The sequence below is a fragment of the Natator depressus genome, chromosome 8 (genome assembly GCF_965152275.1).
Source record: "Natator depressus isolate rNatDep1 chromosome 8, rNatDep2.hap1, whole genome shotgun sequence".
Taxonomy (NCBI): domain Eukaryota; kingdom Metazoa; phylum Chordata; order Testudines; family Cheloniidae; genus Natator; species Natator depressus.
This window is the reverse complement of record NC_134241.1, coordinates 92595561-92611695: the sequence shown is the minus strand read 5'-3', so window position 1 is coordinate 92611695 and position 16135 is coordinate 92595561. Positions and strand designations below refer to the sequence as shown.

The 16135-nt window shown below is 39.8% G+C and overlaps 1 protein-coding gene across 11 annotated transcripts in view; it reads right to left on the bottom strand.

Moving 5' to 3' along the window:
• The window catches only part of DAB1 (DAB adaptor protein 1), a 665352-nt gene that overhangs the window by 64671 nt on the left and 584546 nt on the right, over positions 1-16135 (bottom strand). The gene's annotated exons all lie outside the window — the stretch shown is intronic.

Here is a 16135-nt window from a genome sequence, read left to right as displayed (position 1 = left end):
AAATTCACTTGTGCACGGAAGACAAATATAATAAGGTCCTCTGCACCACTTAGGCTTTATTATAGTTTTCTGTTTATAGTTATCTATCTATAGATACATTCTAATTACAACATATATACAATATTAAAAAATTACTTTAAGGGCCACAGTTTCAGAAATGCTCAGAACCTGCAGCTGCCATAAATTTTGACTCAAGTTGTGAGTGCTTAGCACTTCAGAAAATCCGTCCATAAATGTCTAGAGCTCTTACTAAATAAGAATTTCAGAATTTTAACTTGTGGAGTAAAATTATTGCGTCACCTTAGTAACAGGCTTGGTGAACTGGAAATGCAATAGCATGTTTTACCACAATTTACGGCACCATGTTAAATTAAAACAATGTGGCACTGCAGTGATTCTGAGCTTAAGCCTTGTCTCCACTGCTGCCATCAAGACAAGAGAGGTACAGAAGTTTGGCTAGTTTCTCTTCTAGATGTGAGACTTTGTTACAAATATTGATGCTGCTTTGGTGCGCACACGCACATGCATGCACACACACACACACACAATCATTTTCCCTAAACACTTTTCACTTCCATCTTTCTAGCAGTCAGTTTAATGAGAGACCTTTTGGATTTGCAGGGTTAAATGCAACAGCAGTTCAAAACATCCATTTCTAGTGTAGGATGGACTAGTGGCTTAAGCAGCAGATTTGAAATACCAAGGTTCTCTAGAATTGCAGGTTCAATTAGCAGCCAGCTTTGCACCTTTCAGTGACAGAGAGACTGCATTTCATGCAGTTTATGGTATGTAAGTACTTCCTGTAGGTCCTCTATCGACATTTCAGATCCCATTGGTAGGGATTTTCCCTGGTGATCTCCATTAGGGTGCACCAGAGGGCTATGATGACAATGTCCACCTTTTGGCTACCTTCCACCCTAGGGGTGCCTGCATTTCAGTGGTATCATACGTATGCAGTTTCGGGAAAAAATATAACAGCTTCTACATCAGAATTCAAATGTTGGTGAAATGGAAAAGAAATCTGCAAATCAGTTTGCAACATGAACTTTTCAGTGTTGATTTTCTAGAAGTTAGCATTTGGGGTGGCAGATGGAGTGGCAAAGAATTTGCCTATGGAGCTATGTGGTGAGCTAGCAGATGGGGAAGTGCACTGAGCACCGGCTGCAGAAATTCTCCATTTAATGTGAAGTAGTAAAGAGGATTCAGCTTGGTGTATTTCAGAGCTGTAGTTAAACAGTTTAAAAATCATTGACTACAGAACAAAGCAAACATGAGCAGAGGTAGTGCCAGAGTTCCTTCACTGGGAGAGCCAACTGCTTTCGTGCCTCCTGCACTGGATTCATCCCTGGCATTTCTCTCTCCTTCTCTTTCTGATAGTTTATCGGCACATTCAGTTCAATTCAAGAACACTCTGGCAACATTTGTTATGTCAACAAAAGTGTAAAAGCAGAGATAGAATCATCTGGTCTCTAACAGAGGTAGCTACAGTCTAAACAGGGAAAGCTTCACAGTGTATTTGGAATATTATTTCCTATGTGAATTTGTCATTGCTGTTGATTTTTGAATTGGTGGCAAGTTGCTCTTCTCCTTTCTCCCAGGGTTAGGCAGTTTTTGCACCATCGTTTCTTTTGATTGAATGTCTCTTATAATGTCTGCTAATTTTTCTAATAGTTACACAATAGCTTTCTGGATTGTGTTTGAAGCTCAAGCAGGAAAGGGTGTAAGTAAACAGAACACCCAAATCACACATTTTTTCCACTCACAGATCCAAACAATTTGGTCAGTCACGCTTAAGCTTTCAGCAAACCTGAAAAATACACTTTGATTAAATATCCAACTTTTATAATCTGGGAGGTGTTCCCCCAAATCTTCAAAGTAACAAACGGAGTTATTTATTTGGAATATTACCAGCAACACATTGCAACTCACAAGAGGAAAAGCCTAGAGAAATGTTGTGGCTAAACAAAATATGAGATGTGGGACAGATCAGAGCTTTAATCTTACCATAAGGAGCATAACTGTAACACTTGAAAAGCAAACAGTAAGCACAAATTGCCGTATATCTAGGAAAGTGTCAGTCTCTTATTTATATACTGAATAAATAACTCCTGAATATCTATGCAAGTATAATCATTCTGCCCAAATACCCAATTCTGCTATATGTTGTGAATACAAAATATATATAACACCCGTTATATTTGTATGTAACAATGGTGCACTGTATAACTGTGCATATATTTGTGATTAATAATGTAGCACCGGGTACTTGTGGTCTCATTGTTTCATACTCTGCACGTATAGTATATCTTCTATTTGATGCTCTAAACAGGTGGGGAAACTAAGGCATAAAGAGATTACATGCTTTGTCTAAGGCCACACAAGAAATCTGTGGCAGACCCAGCATTAGAACCCAGTCCTCCTGACACCCAGCCCTATGCCTTAACCACAATTCCATGCCATCCTTCCTATATAAGATCACATCCCAACTATTCAGCTATGTGTATTTTACCATTTATATGCTGTAATGCTGGTAAATGCCATGGACACCTGTAACGAGGCCCATAAAACACAAATACACAGTACTAAATAAAATAAAAAGTACATTTCATTAGATATGATTATCTAGCCCTTTGATGCGGTAACATTAAAAATAGGCTAATACAAATAACTGTGTGTGTGGAACCTAGATTGATTGTGAATGAGGTGGGATATAGTTCAGGGTTAGCAAATGAACAACATATTAAACTTCTATTGACGATTTTTTGGACAAGGTTTCTTTTCAATTCAGCCTTCAGAAAGAAGCATCTCATATTTTAACAGTCAAATAAGCAAACCCAAAAGGGAGCCTCTCTTGTGGTCCTGAACATATCAGTATAATATGGTATGTTTCACATCCTGGCTGAGACACCAGGGATTTACACAGCTCAGAAACAAATAAAAGAGTACAAATTGAACCTGGTAGCACAGAGCAAGAAAAGTGAACAAAGAGCAACATGACAATTTGCAGTTTGATTGCAGCGTATACCGCAAAATGGGTTTGGAAGCAGGAGTTTTGAGCACGAATATGATTGAACCCTCTCACTGAAAGAGACTGTCTGTTCTGCCGAACATTTGTAAAGCTCTGTGTGGCTGAAACTGAATGGTCCACCATTGAAGCTGTTTGACCCTAAGCCATTCATTCAGTCTTAGCGGACAATAGGTAACAGAATTTCTCCCTTGTGGAAAACAAGCACAGGAGGAAAAAAGGAAGTTGTAACCTTTGGAATGTTCTCCAAGCATGAATGGTGCTCTCTTCAGATGGCTGGCCTTTAAAACATGGCTTCACAATGAAAGGAAAATAAATCTGTCTAATCCCTGAGCCTCTTTAGTAAGGACAGATTTTACCCACAATAACTTGAGGAAAGGCTTTTGTAAATCCTTCTAAAAGGAATTTCAGTGGATAGTCTTTATAAACACAAAAATCATACCCGATGTTGAACACTTTCAAATTACACATACATTAAAGAATTGTGTCTGTACCATAAATGAGCATGTAAACGTATTTGGCATCATTAAAAAATGATCAGCTGTTACAATGGGCTCAACCCTGCAAGCTGCTGAGCACCGTAACCCTGACCCAACAAAGCACTTCAGCACCTGCTTAACTTTAAGCATGTGAGCAGCCCCATGAAAGTCAGTCTCTTTTTCTAGATGACAAGACTGACGCACAAAAATGCTACATCACTTGTCTAAGCTCACACAGGAAGTCTGTGGTAGAACCAAGAAGAGAATCAAATCACCTAATCACCTGTTTAAAGCATGTCCTTCATGCTTTGCTGGATTGAACCCAATTTGTACATTCATAGTGGCTCAATGTGTTGAATTAGTCCTCAGAACCCCCTCTGTTAGGTAGGGAAGTACTGTATTACCCCCATTTTACAGGTGGAAAACTGAGATAAGTTCTTCAGGGCAGGAACTATTGCCTTTATTTGTGTTTGTATATTGCTAAGTACATTGGGGCTGTGAATCTGATTGGGGCCTCTGGGTGCTACCATGTTAGGGCCTGAAACAAAGGTCATTTTGGATATATCTACACAGCAAAGAAAAACCCGCAGTGAGTCCATGCCAGCCGATTCAGGCTGCGGGGCTGTTTCATTGCTGAGTAGACTTCTGGGCTCAGACTGGAGCCCGAGCTCTGGGACCTTTCCACTCTGCAGGGTCCTACAGCTCAGGCTCCAGCCCAAGCTCAGAAGTCTACATGGCAATGAAGCAGCCCGAGCCCCGCAAGCCCGAGTCAGCTGGCCCAGGCAGGCCACAGATTTTTCTCTGCTGTGAAGACATACCCATAGTTAGTCAATGAAGTCAGCGAGGCCTTACTTTGCAAGCACACATCCTAATTGTGATGAATAGGTCTAGCTGATGTTGCTGGAAATTCCAGGAACCTAATTTGAGAAAAAAGAACACTCCTATGATAATATATTTCTGTCTAGCTCTCATAATTTGTAATAATGTCTGACAAAGACCAGATACACATTTAGTTATTGTGCCTTGGCTTGGAAAGCAAATGCTAAATTGCTCATGCAGAAGATCCATTTATGAGATATATGAACTTATGAAAAGAATAAAACAAAACTGGAATGCATACAAGGACAATTTCATAACATCTCTGCAAAAGTTTTAAAGTTGTTGAGTGTATTGGGGGTAGGAACTAGCTGGCTAAATGTAAAAGCTTTAGCCAATTAGTATTAATTCCAAGTTATATTTAAAAAATGTACTTGCAAATATTGTTCAGGGACAAAAGAAATCCTAAAGCACAGAAAGCAAAGTCTCTTTTTGTAGAGCTTTGGAAAACCATATACTACACAGATGTTATATTGCTGGATTTCCTGTGATCGACTGTGTTATTTTTCTGTCATTTCTGCCCCAGTTTAAATCGGTTGTTTACATCAGGCTGGTTATAAGGGCTACATTATGAAAGAGATGATGAATGATGAGTAAAGGGCTACATGACACAGAATAATTAAAAATTATGTATGGGCCCTGGAAAACTGTGGATCCTGGCTTTGCATGAGGACTTCCATAGGCAAGAGGACTTTTGGAGAAAGTCCATAATAATAATAAAAAATACTCTAATGTTTTTGTCTCCAGAACATAAAGGCTCTAATACGTCTGACAGCTAATAGAGATTCTCCTTTACTGCAAGTGCTATGTATAGATGATAGTACAATTAATTATCCTAGACTTGGTGGATGGGGTTGTATTTGGAAGGGTGGTAGCGGAGCTGACTGGGCTGTGTAAACCTACCAAGTCTGTTTGTAGAAAATGACAATCAACCCTTGTTTGGAAGTTTGAGTTAGAAAGAGTCTGGAACCCCCAAACACACACTCCTACTTTACTACAGCCCTGCATGTTACTTCTTCATGGGCCTCCTGGCTAGTGCCAAGAAGCCCCCACTTCTATCAAGTTTTGAAGAGGGGCACCGAGTACCTGGAAAATTCATCTTGATTTTGATACACCCCAAAGTTTGAAGGTAGACAGTTCATCCCTTTATACAAATAAGGCCCGTACCTGAAATATGGATCTGCATTTTGATCACTTCTAAAGTTTAGAGCTGTTCAATTCTGGGGTTCTTGTTCAAGGCCATCTCTGTATTAGATACTATACTGACACCTTATATTGCCTTGTCTATGCACTGGATAATATGAAGCACAATGTTCACTTGTAAGAAAGTTTTTTATTGGCTGCGGGGGAGGAAATAAGGGGCAAATCCTTGCCCCTATGAAAAGCTGTTGAGGTCTGCAGGGACCTGGGGAAAATCATGCCCCAAGAGGGCCACAGCAGCCTCAGGGCTGCCACAGCCCATGACTGCTGCACTCTCCCCTATCATGTACACTGATCATTGGACAGCATAGCCACGAATATGCCAGCCCTGACTCCCTACCTGCTGTGAACAAGCCTCCAAGCCTGGTCTCTCTGATCTCAGGTTATATTTTTCTTTGATATACTCTAGGGATTATGGAGCCCTCTACTGACTGGATGTTGAATCTGGGAGGGATAACATGGTATCCAGTAATGAGCCAGCAGGTTCATTACAGTATCAACATATCTGGATATTTAGACTGGGTTTATCATCCTGGACTGTGAGTGCTTTTCAAGAAGCTATTACTCTTAGGAAGTCTTTTTTTTAACCTTTAGAACAAAAACGGACATAAACATTCTTCATCTCATTAAATGGTATTTCATTTACACAAATCACAATGAATTTCTTCATATGACACTTAGAAGGGTTGTTTTTTTTTTTTAAATGCCTATAGATTTAATATATGATACACATCCCCTCCTGGAACTTGTTATTTGAAAAGCTCATCCCTGAAAAGCAGTCTCCGACTCTGCTGATCTGGCACACAAACTTTAAGCCTCAGAGTTTACAAAGAACATAAAAAAACGCTCGGATCGACAGTGTTAAAATTCAGGGTGCACTGGGTGGTCAGCAAGCAGTAACCCTCTTTAACCATAAGATCCAAGTTCATAATGTTGGAAAGTAATCTGCAGGAGTCTGCAGAAAAGCAAAAAGAGATGAAAGGGAAAAGATGCAGCTGCCGTATTTGTAGGCCATGGGTTTGTAGCAGTTCAATTTGACTTTAAAATAGAGAGTGTGGGTGAGGCTTATACATGGGGGTGGGGGGAGGCTGGAAAGGCATTATTCACTCATAAAAACCCCACTTCTCTGTGTGCAAACCACTATCTTATGTTCTGAATCCATTAAGGTGAAATCGAAAAGGTGGGGAGATTCAGAAGAAAACTAGTTTTACTCTTCCCAAATGTGGAAAGTGACTTTATTCATTACGAAGGAAAAAACAAAACAAAACATATTTCTGAAGAGACCAGAGCATCCTAAATTACTCCTTGGGAGCAGTGTACTGTTCTCTATAGTACGGAATGTGTAAGACAGGTTCAACTCTTCATTTGTCTCCAGTGGTTTATTAGCCTTCTAGTGTCAGGCCTCAAAAGGATACAGAACAAACACATCTGCTAACAGCTAAGTGAGATTTCCCTTTAGCTTAATTGCAGAAAGTTGTGAGTTCTTTTTTCCATGCTACCCATACATGGAAAAACTGCAGAACATGTGGTATGTATGTACTTGCTCATGGATTGTTATCCATGACTTCACTGATGCAAAACTATACTACCAAAAGACATTCTTCTGGTACTCAGTAGAGCTCTATGCGATACAATATACTGTTCCAAATACAGGAATTCTCTGTAAGCTTATGGCATGGTCGTTGACAAAGATAAGAAACAATCTCTTGCAGGATCCTTGATAATTCCAAAACTGGTAAGCTACACCCATAGGACAATACAACGGTCCCTTTGTCTTAGGACATACTGAATATTAAACAATCATTGGGTTCAGTATGCCTGAGTGTTAGTGATAGACTTTACATGACCATTAACTCTAAAAGGAGTAGTCTGCATATAATACATTCGGCATAGGAACCTGAGGCTTTCAGAATACACAGAACAGTGAATGCTGCCACTTTGTTAATAAGAAATACCTGCAAATTTTTCATGCCAATTTATAGTCTGTCCTTCGACTGGAAAACAGGATAAATCCCTGTGATTTATGATTGTAAGTATCAAATGACCTCAGATAAATTCCAGGCTATGAATGGGATTATCACTGTTTCATTTTGTATTGTTTCCACAAATACCTTAACTGGTGAATAGTACATCTGGGGCAAAACCTGTGCGTGTTTTTGTCTGTGTTTTAGCTGAGTCTTAAAGCTAAAAAATAAAACACAATTTTAAAGGGAAACCTCAAAGAAACTCTGAAAAACAACAAAAACCTTTCAAATGCCCCTTTTTAAAAAAGGTTTCTTCTGCCTTATCCAGAGGAGGGAATTTTGGTAGTCTCACTCAGAAGTTGCTTGTCACTTTCTGTTATTACAAATCTATATTTCAATTAAACCAATACAGCCAATTTTAAAGTTCTGCCACACCACTATTCACAAGACAGAGATCTAAAGCTTCCACTCACACATTTAAATGCCCAAAGTTGTTTTTCCCCCTTCTCATTTTCTTTTAAACCAGATTTAATGCTCACTTCCACTTTTCAGCCTCTAATTTAAATCTCAAAAGCCAAACTCCAATTAAACAGGTTTCAGAGTAACAGCCATGTTAGTCTGTATTCGCAAAAAGAAAAGGAGTACTTGTGGCACCTTAGAGACTAACCAATTTATTTGAGCATAAGCTTTCGTGAGCTACAGCTCACTTCATCGGATGCATACTGTGGAAACTGCAGAAGACATTATATACACAGAGACCATGAAACAATACCTCCTCCCACCCCACTCTCCTGCTGGTAATAGCTTATCTAAAGTGATCACTCTCCTTACAATGTGTATGATAATCAAGTTGGGCCATTTCCAGCACAAATCCAGGTTTTCTCACCCTCCGCCCCCCCCCCCACAAACTCACTCTCCTGCTGGTAATAGCCCATCCAAGGTGACCACTCTCCTTACAATGTGTATGATAATCAAGTTGGGCCATTTCCAGCACAAATCCAGGTTTTCTCACCCCCCCCTTTTTTTTCCAAAAACCACACACACAAACTCAGTCTCCTGCTGGTAACAGCTTATCCAAAGTGACCACTCTCCTTACAACGTGTATGAAAATCAAGGTGGGCCATTTCCAGCACAAATCCAGGTTTTCTCACCCCCCTCCAAAAAAAAACAAAAAAAACCCCAACACACACACACACACAAACTCACTCTCCTGCTGGTAATAGCTTATCCAAAGTGACCACTCTCCCTACAATGTGCATGATAATCAAGGTGGGCCATTTCCAGCACAAATCCAGGTTTTCTTGCCCACCCCTCCCCCCCCACACTCACAAACTCACTCTCCTGCTGGTAATAGCTCATCCAAACTGACCACTCTCCTTACAATGTGTATGATAATCAAGGTGGGCCATTTCTAGCATAAATCCAAGTTTAACCAGAACGTCTGGGGGGGGGGTAGGAAAAAACAAGGGGAAATAGGCTACCTTGCATAATCACTTAGCCACTCCCAGTCTCTATTTAAGCCTAAATTAATAGTATCCAATTTGCAAATGAATTCCAATTCAGCAGTTTCTCGCTGGAGTCTGGATTTGAAGTTTTTTTGTTGTAAGATAGCGACCTTCATGTCTGTAATTGCGTGACCAGAGAGACTGAAGTGTTCTCCGACTGGTTTATGAATGTTATAATTCTTGACATCTGATTTGTGTCCATTTACTCTTTTACGTAGAGACTGTCCAGTTTGACCAATGTACATGGCAGAGGGGCATTGCTGGCACATGATGGCATATATCACATTGGTGGATGTGCAGGTGAACGAGCCTCTGATAGTGTGGCTGATGTTATTAGGCCCTGTGATGGTGTCCCCTGAACAGGGGCGGAGGGTGAGAAAACCTGGATTTGTGCTGGAAATGGCCCAACTTGATGATCACTTTAGATAAGCTATTACCAGCAGGAGAGTGGGGTGGGAGGAGGCATTGTTTCATGGTCTCTGTGTATATAATGTCTTCTGCAGTTTCCACAGTATGCATACGATGAAGTGAGCTGTAGCTCACGAAAGCTCATGCTCAAATAAATTGGTTAGTCTCTAAGGTGCCACAAGTACTCCTTTTCTTTTTCCAATTAAACAGTCTGTATGCAGACTTGGCCCAAAAGAAGACATGGATCTTCTGTGTTGCTTCCCCCCCATTCTCTAGCTTTTCTGTTTTATAATCAATGGGTGTCACCCAAGGTCTCCCTTTCAGAATGTCTGTCACACTGTGCTGCGCTCACCTCTTACTTAAATGCAAGCAACAGAGCCTTTTATGGCTTTGATGCAGCAATGCTTGCTTCTATTTCTTAATACCTGTCGCTTTACTCCCCGTCCCCCCCCCCTTTATAACTTGTGTGCACAGCATATGGTTTGTCCTCTTAGTCAAAACTAAATCACCTAATTAATTCAGTCTCAGCACAGTTCAATAACAGGCCTCACACATGTTATTTACTTCAAGGTGCTTTCACTATCCTACAGCATCAATCACGACTGAATGCAGAGATTTTGGCTCATCACATACATCATAAAGCTGCTAGGCCTAGAGACTTTCTCAAGTAAAATCTGGATCTGGATCCATGTTTTGAACTTTCCAAAGTTCAGAGATGTTCTGATCTGGGGCCAGAAACCGTTTACAAAATGCCAAAACCCCTCTTTCCCCAAAACTGAGAGGTATGCAGAAATTCAATTTTAGTTCAGACTCATCTCTTTTTATAGGTTTCAGAGTAACAGCCGTGTTAGTCTGTATTCGCAAAAAGAAAAGGAGTACTTGTGGCACCTTAGAGACTAACCAATTTATTTGAGCATGAGCTTTCGTGAGCTACAGCTCACTTCATCGGATGCATACTGTGGAAACTGCAGAAGACATTATATACACAGAGACCATGAAACAATACCTCCTCCCACCCCACTCTCCTGCTGGTAATAGCTTATCTAAAGTGATCATCAAGTTGGGCCATTTCCAGCACAAATCCAGGTTTTCTCACCCTCCGCCCCCCCCCCCCCCCACAAACTCACTCTCCTGCTGGTAATAGCCCATCCAAAGTGACCACGCTCTTCACAATGTGTATGATAATCAAGGTGGGCCATTTCCAGCACAAATCCAGGTTCTCTCACCCCCTCACCCCCCTCCAAAAACCACATTAAAGTCAATGGGAACGCTGATGATGACTTCAATGAGAGAAGGATGCTGCATAGTAGCGAAGGGTGGTAGGCACTAAGGACAAAGAAATAAAGGGACCTCGTGTTTACTAAACATCACTCCTGCTTAGACAGTGTTATTTTTTAGGGCCAGATTCTGTTATCTCATGTTCCCTAGCACCTTACTCCGCAAATAGCACTAGGTACTGGTCAGCATAAGTAAAAGTGAAGGATATAGCCCTTAAACACTGATTAGGGGATTATGGATGAATTAGATAGAAAGGTTCAGATTCCAGTGGTCATCATTAAAAAGTTAACATTTATTGACAGTTACATAAACATTTAGCACTGATGTATTTACTGGTGTCTGAGGTAGTTGTTTCTTATTCTAAGTAGGAGTAGAAAAAAAATATATGCCAGCAGTCTGACAGTTGTAGACAAATACTGACATTTAACACCAGCAGCTGTCCTTTCTCCCCATTTTCCACAGGGAAATTGATTCAGCATAATAAACTGAATTTGTCCACCACTGAAAGATATTCACTATAATCACTGGGTCAGGTTCTGCCATCAGATTTTACACAGCTCACGCTGACTTCCCTGGGAATTTCAGACGTGTGCCTGAGGGCAGAACTTCGGCCACGGACTTTGCTGCCATTTGGGAGCCAGACCTATCATCAAACAGACTTCAGGTAACTTTAAAAATAAACCTTCTTGTATTCTTCCCAACCTATTACTCTAATGTCTGAGGTCATCTCTCTCTCCTGCATTTGACACTAGCAACAGGAGAGGTTCGAAAGCCTACAAGTTGATGCAAGAAGTCAGAAGCGCTGCCATTGGTATTGCTATCACCGGAACAAACAGAAAATTGCAGAGCAACCTACTGTATAAAATGCAATGAACAGAAAGGAAAATCATGGGCACATCTGGGGAGCAGTGCTTCACACCCTTCTAGAAGAAGAAGCGACTGAGGATTTCAAAGACGAACACAGCTCTTTGTTATGACGCTTGCAGAATGTTTCCCACCGTTCTGGGGAAAAGTTTCACAGGTTCTCAGATGGCCCGCTGTATTAGTATGTCAGCACTTGTGCAACTAAATCCTTTTCTGAGTACTTTGGAATTCATCCATTACAATTCTCTCTCTTCTGGAAACTGGCATGCCAATTTTTTTACTGTGCGTAAACCCTTGTTTGAAGTAGCTCCAGTCAGGGGAAAAGACAGCTGTGTAGTTTAGGTGTTTTAACTGGGTTAACAGCTTTGGATTCTGAGGAAAGCTAGTATAAATCAGGTAACCAGTGGAGCACTTAATAAAATGTGTACCAAATTTTTGTTGAAAAGGTGCTAGTTATCAATGTCTGAACGCTGGCTATAGTGTTGGCACAGTATTTGTATTACGCTGGTTCTACGCATTACACATAGACCTTCATTACAATAAGAGTTCAATTTTGGGTAACAATGGAAAGAACAAAGCCAAATCCTAGTAGCCAATGAGACAGCTTTCATGAGTGAGAGCAGCCGGATTCCATCTCATACGTTTCACTTAGTGCCAGATCCTTACCGGGTGTAATCTGCCATAGCCCTGTGGAGTTCAATGGAGCCACGCCAATTCATGCCAAATGAGGATCTGGCTGTCAGCACTGAGACACCAAAATTAAGCCAGTTAAAAATGTCCCATATTATCCCTTCATCTTTTACTTGTAACTTCTAACATTTTCCCTGCAGAAAAGTTTGCTTCCCAAGGATATTTTATATTAAATCCTACACTACAATATTTCTGTTTTATAGAAGAAATATATTTGTTTCAAATACACTTGCTCTGTACTTACACCAAGATACCCATCAGCAATTTTTTAGTTTGACAACCATGAAAATAGAAGCAATTCCCAGTCCTAACAAGGCATCTTCCTCATTCCAACCTTTTGACCTTGTACCTAAGAACTAGTGCTGTGCTCCCACAGAGAGATAGGGAAAAAAATAAGAATCCCCTTACATCCAAGATAAAATTCCAAAAGTCCACCCCTCAGAATACAGAGGTTTCCGGAGACCTTTAGAGTTTCTCAAGGGAAAAAAGATGAAGGGTCAGATGATGACTTCCTTAGTCTCCGTGTTTTTCCCTCTTTGCTCATTCTTCAAAGGACTCCATTTTGGCTGTTCCTTTCCCTCTCTCCCTCCTCCTCTCTGCAGTTGCTTTTCTGGTTCCTTATTATCTGTCTCAGCAAATTGCTTCTGACACCTCTTTCTTTTCTTCTCTAAAGCTAAGATCCATAACCCCGGAAACTCTTTGTACTGTACTGCATTAATCAAAGTACATGTGATGGACACTATCTTCGCTGATAGACCAAGGATTGAACCAGGGACCTCCTGAGTTAAAAGAGCAAGCTGCTATAGCCCATCTCTGCAGCTGGAGCTGTAACAGAACCAGAATTTCCTTTCCTCAAGAAATTCTGGCATTAAAAAAATATCCAATTCCGCATGAAAAGCCAAAATTTTGAAATTCCCTACAAAACAAAAAAGTCTGAAAATTTTCTTCTTCAGAACTATTGATACATTTCATTTAGTTGTGATTCATTTTAAAAAATGTTTTACAACATTAAATATACATAAGTAAAACAGAATATCATATTAAATTTAATATTATAGTATACAAGTCAAAATGAAATTAATCAAAAAGAAATATTTTAATACTATTGTAACCATTTATTTAGTCCTTTTTGTCAATGAAAAATTTAGTCGAAAAAGACATGTTCCTGAGAAATGTTTAGATTTTGAAAAAACTTCATCATTTAATGGAAAACTGCTCTATTTACATTTTTCTGACTGGCTATACTCATATCCTCCCTGGACTGGCACAGAGGGGGGCATGTAACACACACTAACCAGTGGGCTGTGCGCACACACACTTCTCAACTTCCCAGGCTCAATTCTGAATCTACCGAAGCTAACGAGAGTTTTGCCATTGACATCAATGGGAGAAAGACCCAGACCCAGTCCGATGTGGGAACTGTGAAAGTGTTGCCGGAGTACTGGATCAGTATCTCCTGTGAAGCTAAACCTTACGTTTTGCAATGCTTCTAGCAAAGCAAACAAAGTGTCTGAAATTCAATTCAAACCTTAATAAATTTATGAAGAGCAAACATGTTCCCTTTTACACTCAGTGTTTTTAATCTTCTAGGCTTCAATTACACTGACATCTCTAGGATACTGTTAAAACACCTTATTTCTTTTAGCAACACATGCAGTATACATGCCATACAGGTCTGCTCGAATGGAGCTTATTGCAGGATTAAGATCTTACAACTTGACAATAAAAAACTGAGTTTACAGTATTTATAAAATATCAAAACTAAAATATCAGTGTTTTATCCCCATGTCAATTAGTCCTGTGAGAAACTGTATAAGGTAGTTTCTACACATACTAACATAGTTACCCTTGTTTTAGCAATCACTCTTTAAATGCTCTGGCCTAACCAAAATTTGAATGGATAACTCTGAGCCACTTTATTAGCTACTCATCTATTTTCTTATGACAACAATATATTTAGCAAATCAGCTGCACTACATTTATAGCTGGAATTTATTGGATACAAGTCTACTGAGGAATTAGAGGGAATTGGAATAACCACTGTTATGACACCCTCTTTTATTATTACCACAGTTATTAATTAAAGATTACATGTGGAAGGTGCAGGGTGACACTTGAATGACAAAAGTTAGGTGTCATTGATGGCCCATGGAAGCCATAAGGTCTCACTGAATCCATGAAATCAATGGGACTGTTCACATTAGTAAGGCAAGGAGCACTACTCATAAGCAATTTGGTCTGAAATTCTGAAAGGGGTCTAGAAATCAACACTCCATTGAAATCCACTGGGAGTTGGATGTTTAACTGCCTTAGAGACTTTTCTGAAAATCCCACCCTTAAAGGTAATTGGCAAATACGCCCATTGAAAACATATGGAAACTCTTGAGAAAAAGACTTTCTTCATAAAATAAACAATGGATTTTAAGAAAAGAATTAAGCATTATATATTACAGAAATTGCAGGTAAAGCTGGAGTAGAAATATTCTACATTCATTACAGAAAGGGCCAACCCACAAGTCCAGATGACAACATGCCCACAAGTGTTGGTGCAGCTGAAAACCAAGCCTAAATCTGCATGTGAATTTTGAAAAACAAGGAACTTTATGGGTTCAACCAAAACTCTGGATCCAAATACATCCAAATATTGGAGGGCTTTTGAAAACTGAATCTGAATTTTTCATTTTGAGGCCATCTCTCTTTCTTCACTATGTGACTGAATTACACAACATTCTCATTATGAAATCCGTATGTAGCACCGAGAATTGGTGAAACACATCACCCTGGCTTTGTGCCTATCATAAGCCCTTCTGAAGTGTCTTAGATCATCTAAACTCTTTAATGCATAGTCCAGATTTCAAAAGGCTAACCTGAAATGAGTTACAATGATCAATACGGATATAACTAGTACAGAGGGTTTCCTTAAAACCTTGCCACTGACCAATAAAAAAGGTTTAAATACTATTTGTTAAATGTGTTATTGTTTCCTATTTTAAGTATAGGGAGTACATCAAAAACTGTAAATACCATATGACAGCAAATGCAAAGTTTTTAAGGCACCTATTCTACACATACTAATTAGATACATTTAGTCCATTTATAACAGGAAATGTTTGTGCCTATTTTATCAAGAGGTTGAAAGAAAGGAACAATGAAACCCACAACTAGTAGGGGAACGCTCATACGTGTTGGAGACAGACCCTTTACTAGTGCTGGAGCTATCTCTCACAGGCTATAAGAATGAACACAGACATCACCACTTTCAGAACTACATGAAAAACGAATTTATTCCATTTAGCTTTCCTTCAGCTGATGGACAGACATCACCTTTGGCATGTAAATCTCAAAGGATAAATGAAATTCCACAATAATACCTACATTTCTGGCCAAAGATGCTACAACCACCAGATTTCCCGGAAAGGTAAGAGGCACCCTGGGGGACATTTGACAAGAGGTGTCTTGTGCCAAGAACAAGAACTTTCATCTTGCTGGAATTTTGTTTCAGCCACTTTCAGCTATTCTTTGGCAGTTTACCAGCATAATTATGCCATCATTCAAATCTTCATGAAAAGCCAAGTAAATATCGGGGTCGTCAACATAAAATGTACCTCAGATTCTACTGTATAATATTTTGCAGCAGCCACAGCACATAAACTTTGAAGAGTTGGTAGGCAACCTGTGGCCAACAGAGCTCAGATGCCATGGTGATGGGCACGATATAAAAACCTCTACAGATGGACAGAACATTAGAATTGGCCGTATCAGGATTAGAATATAAACTAATCAGAACTGACCAGTCAAAGGTAAACCAGGTTAGAGTGTCCCCAGATTGACAAGCATATGTATTCA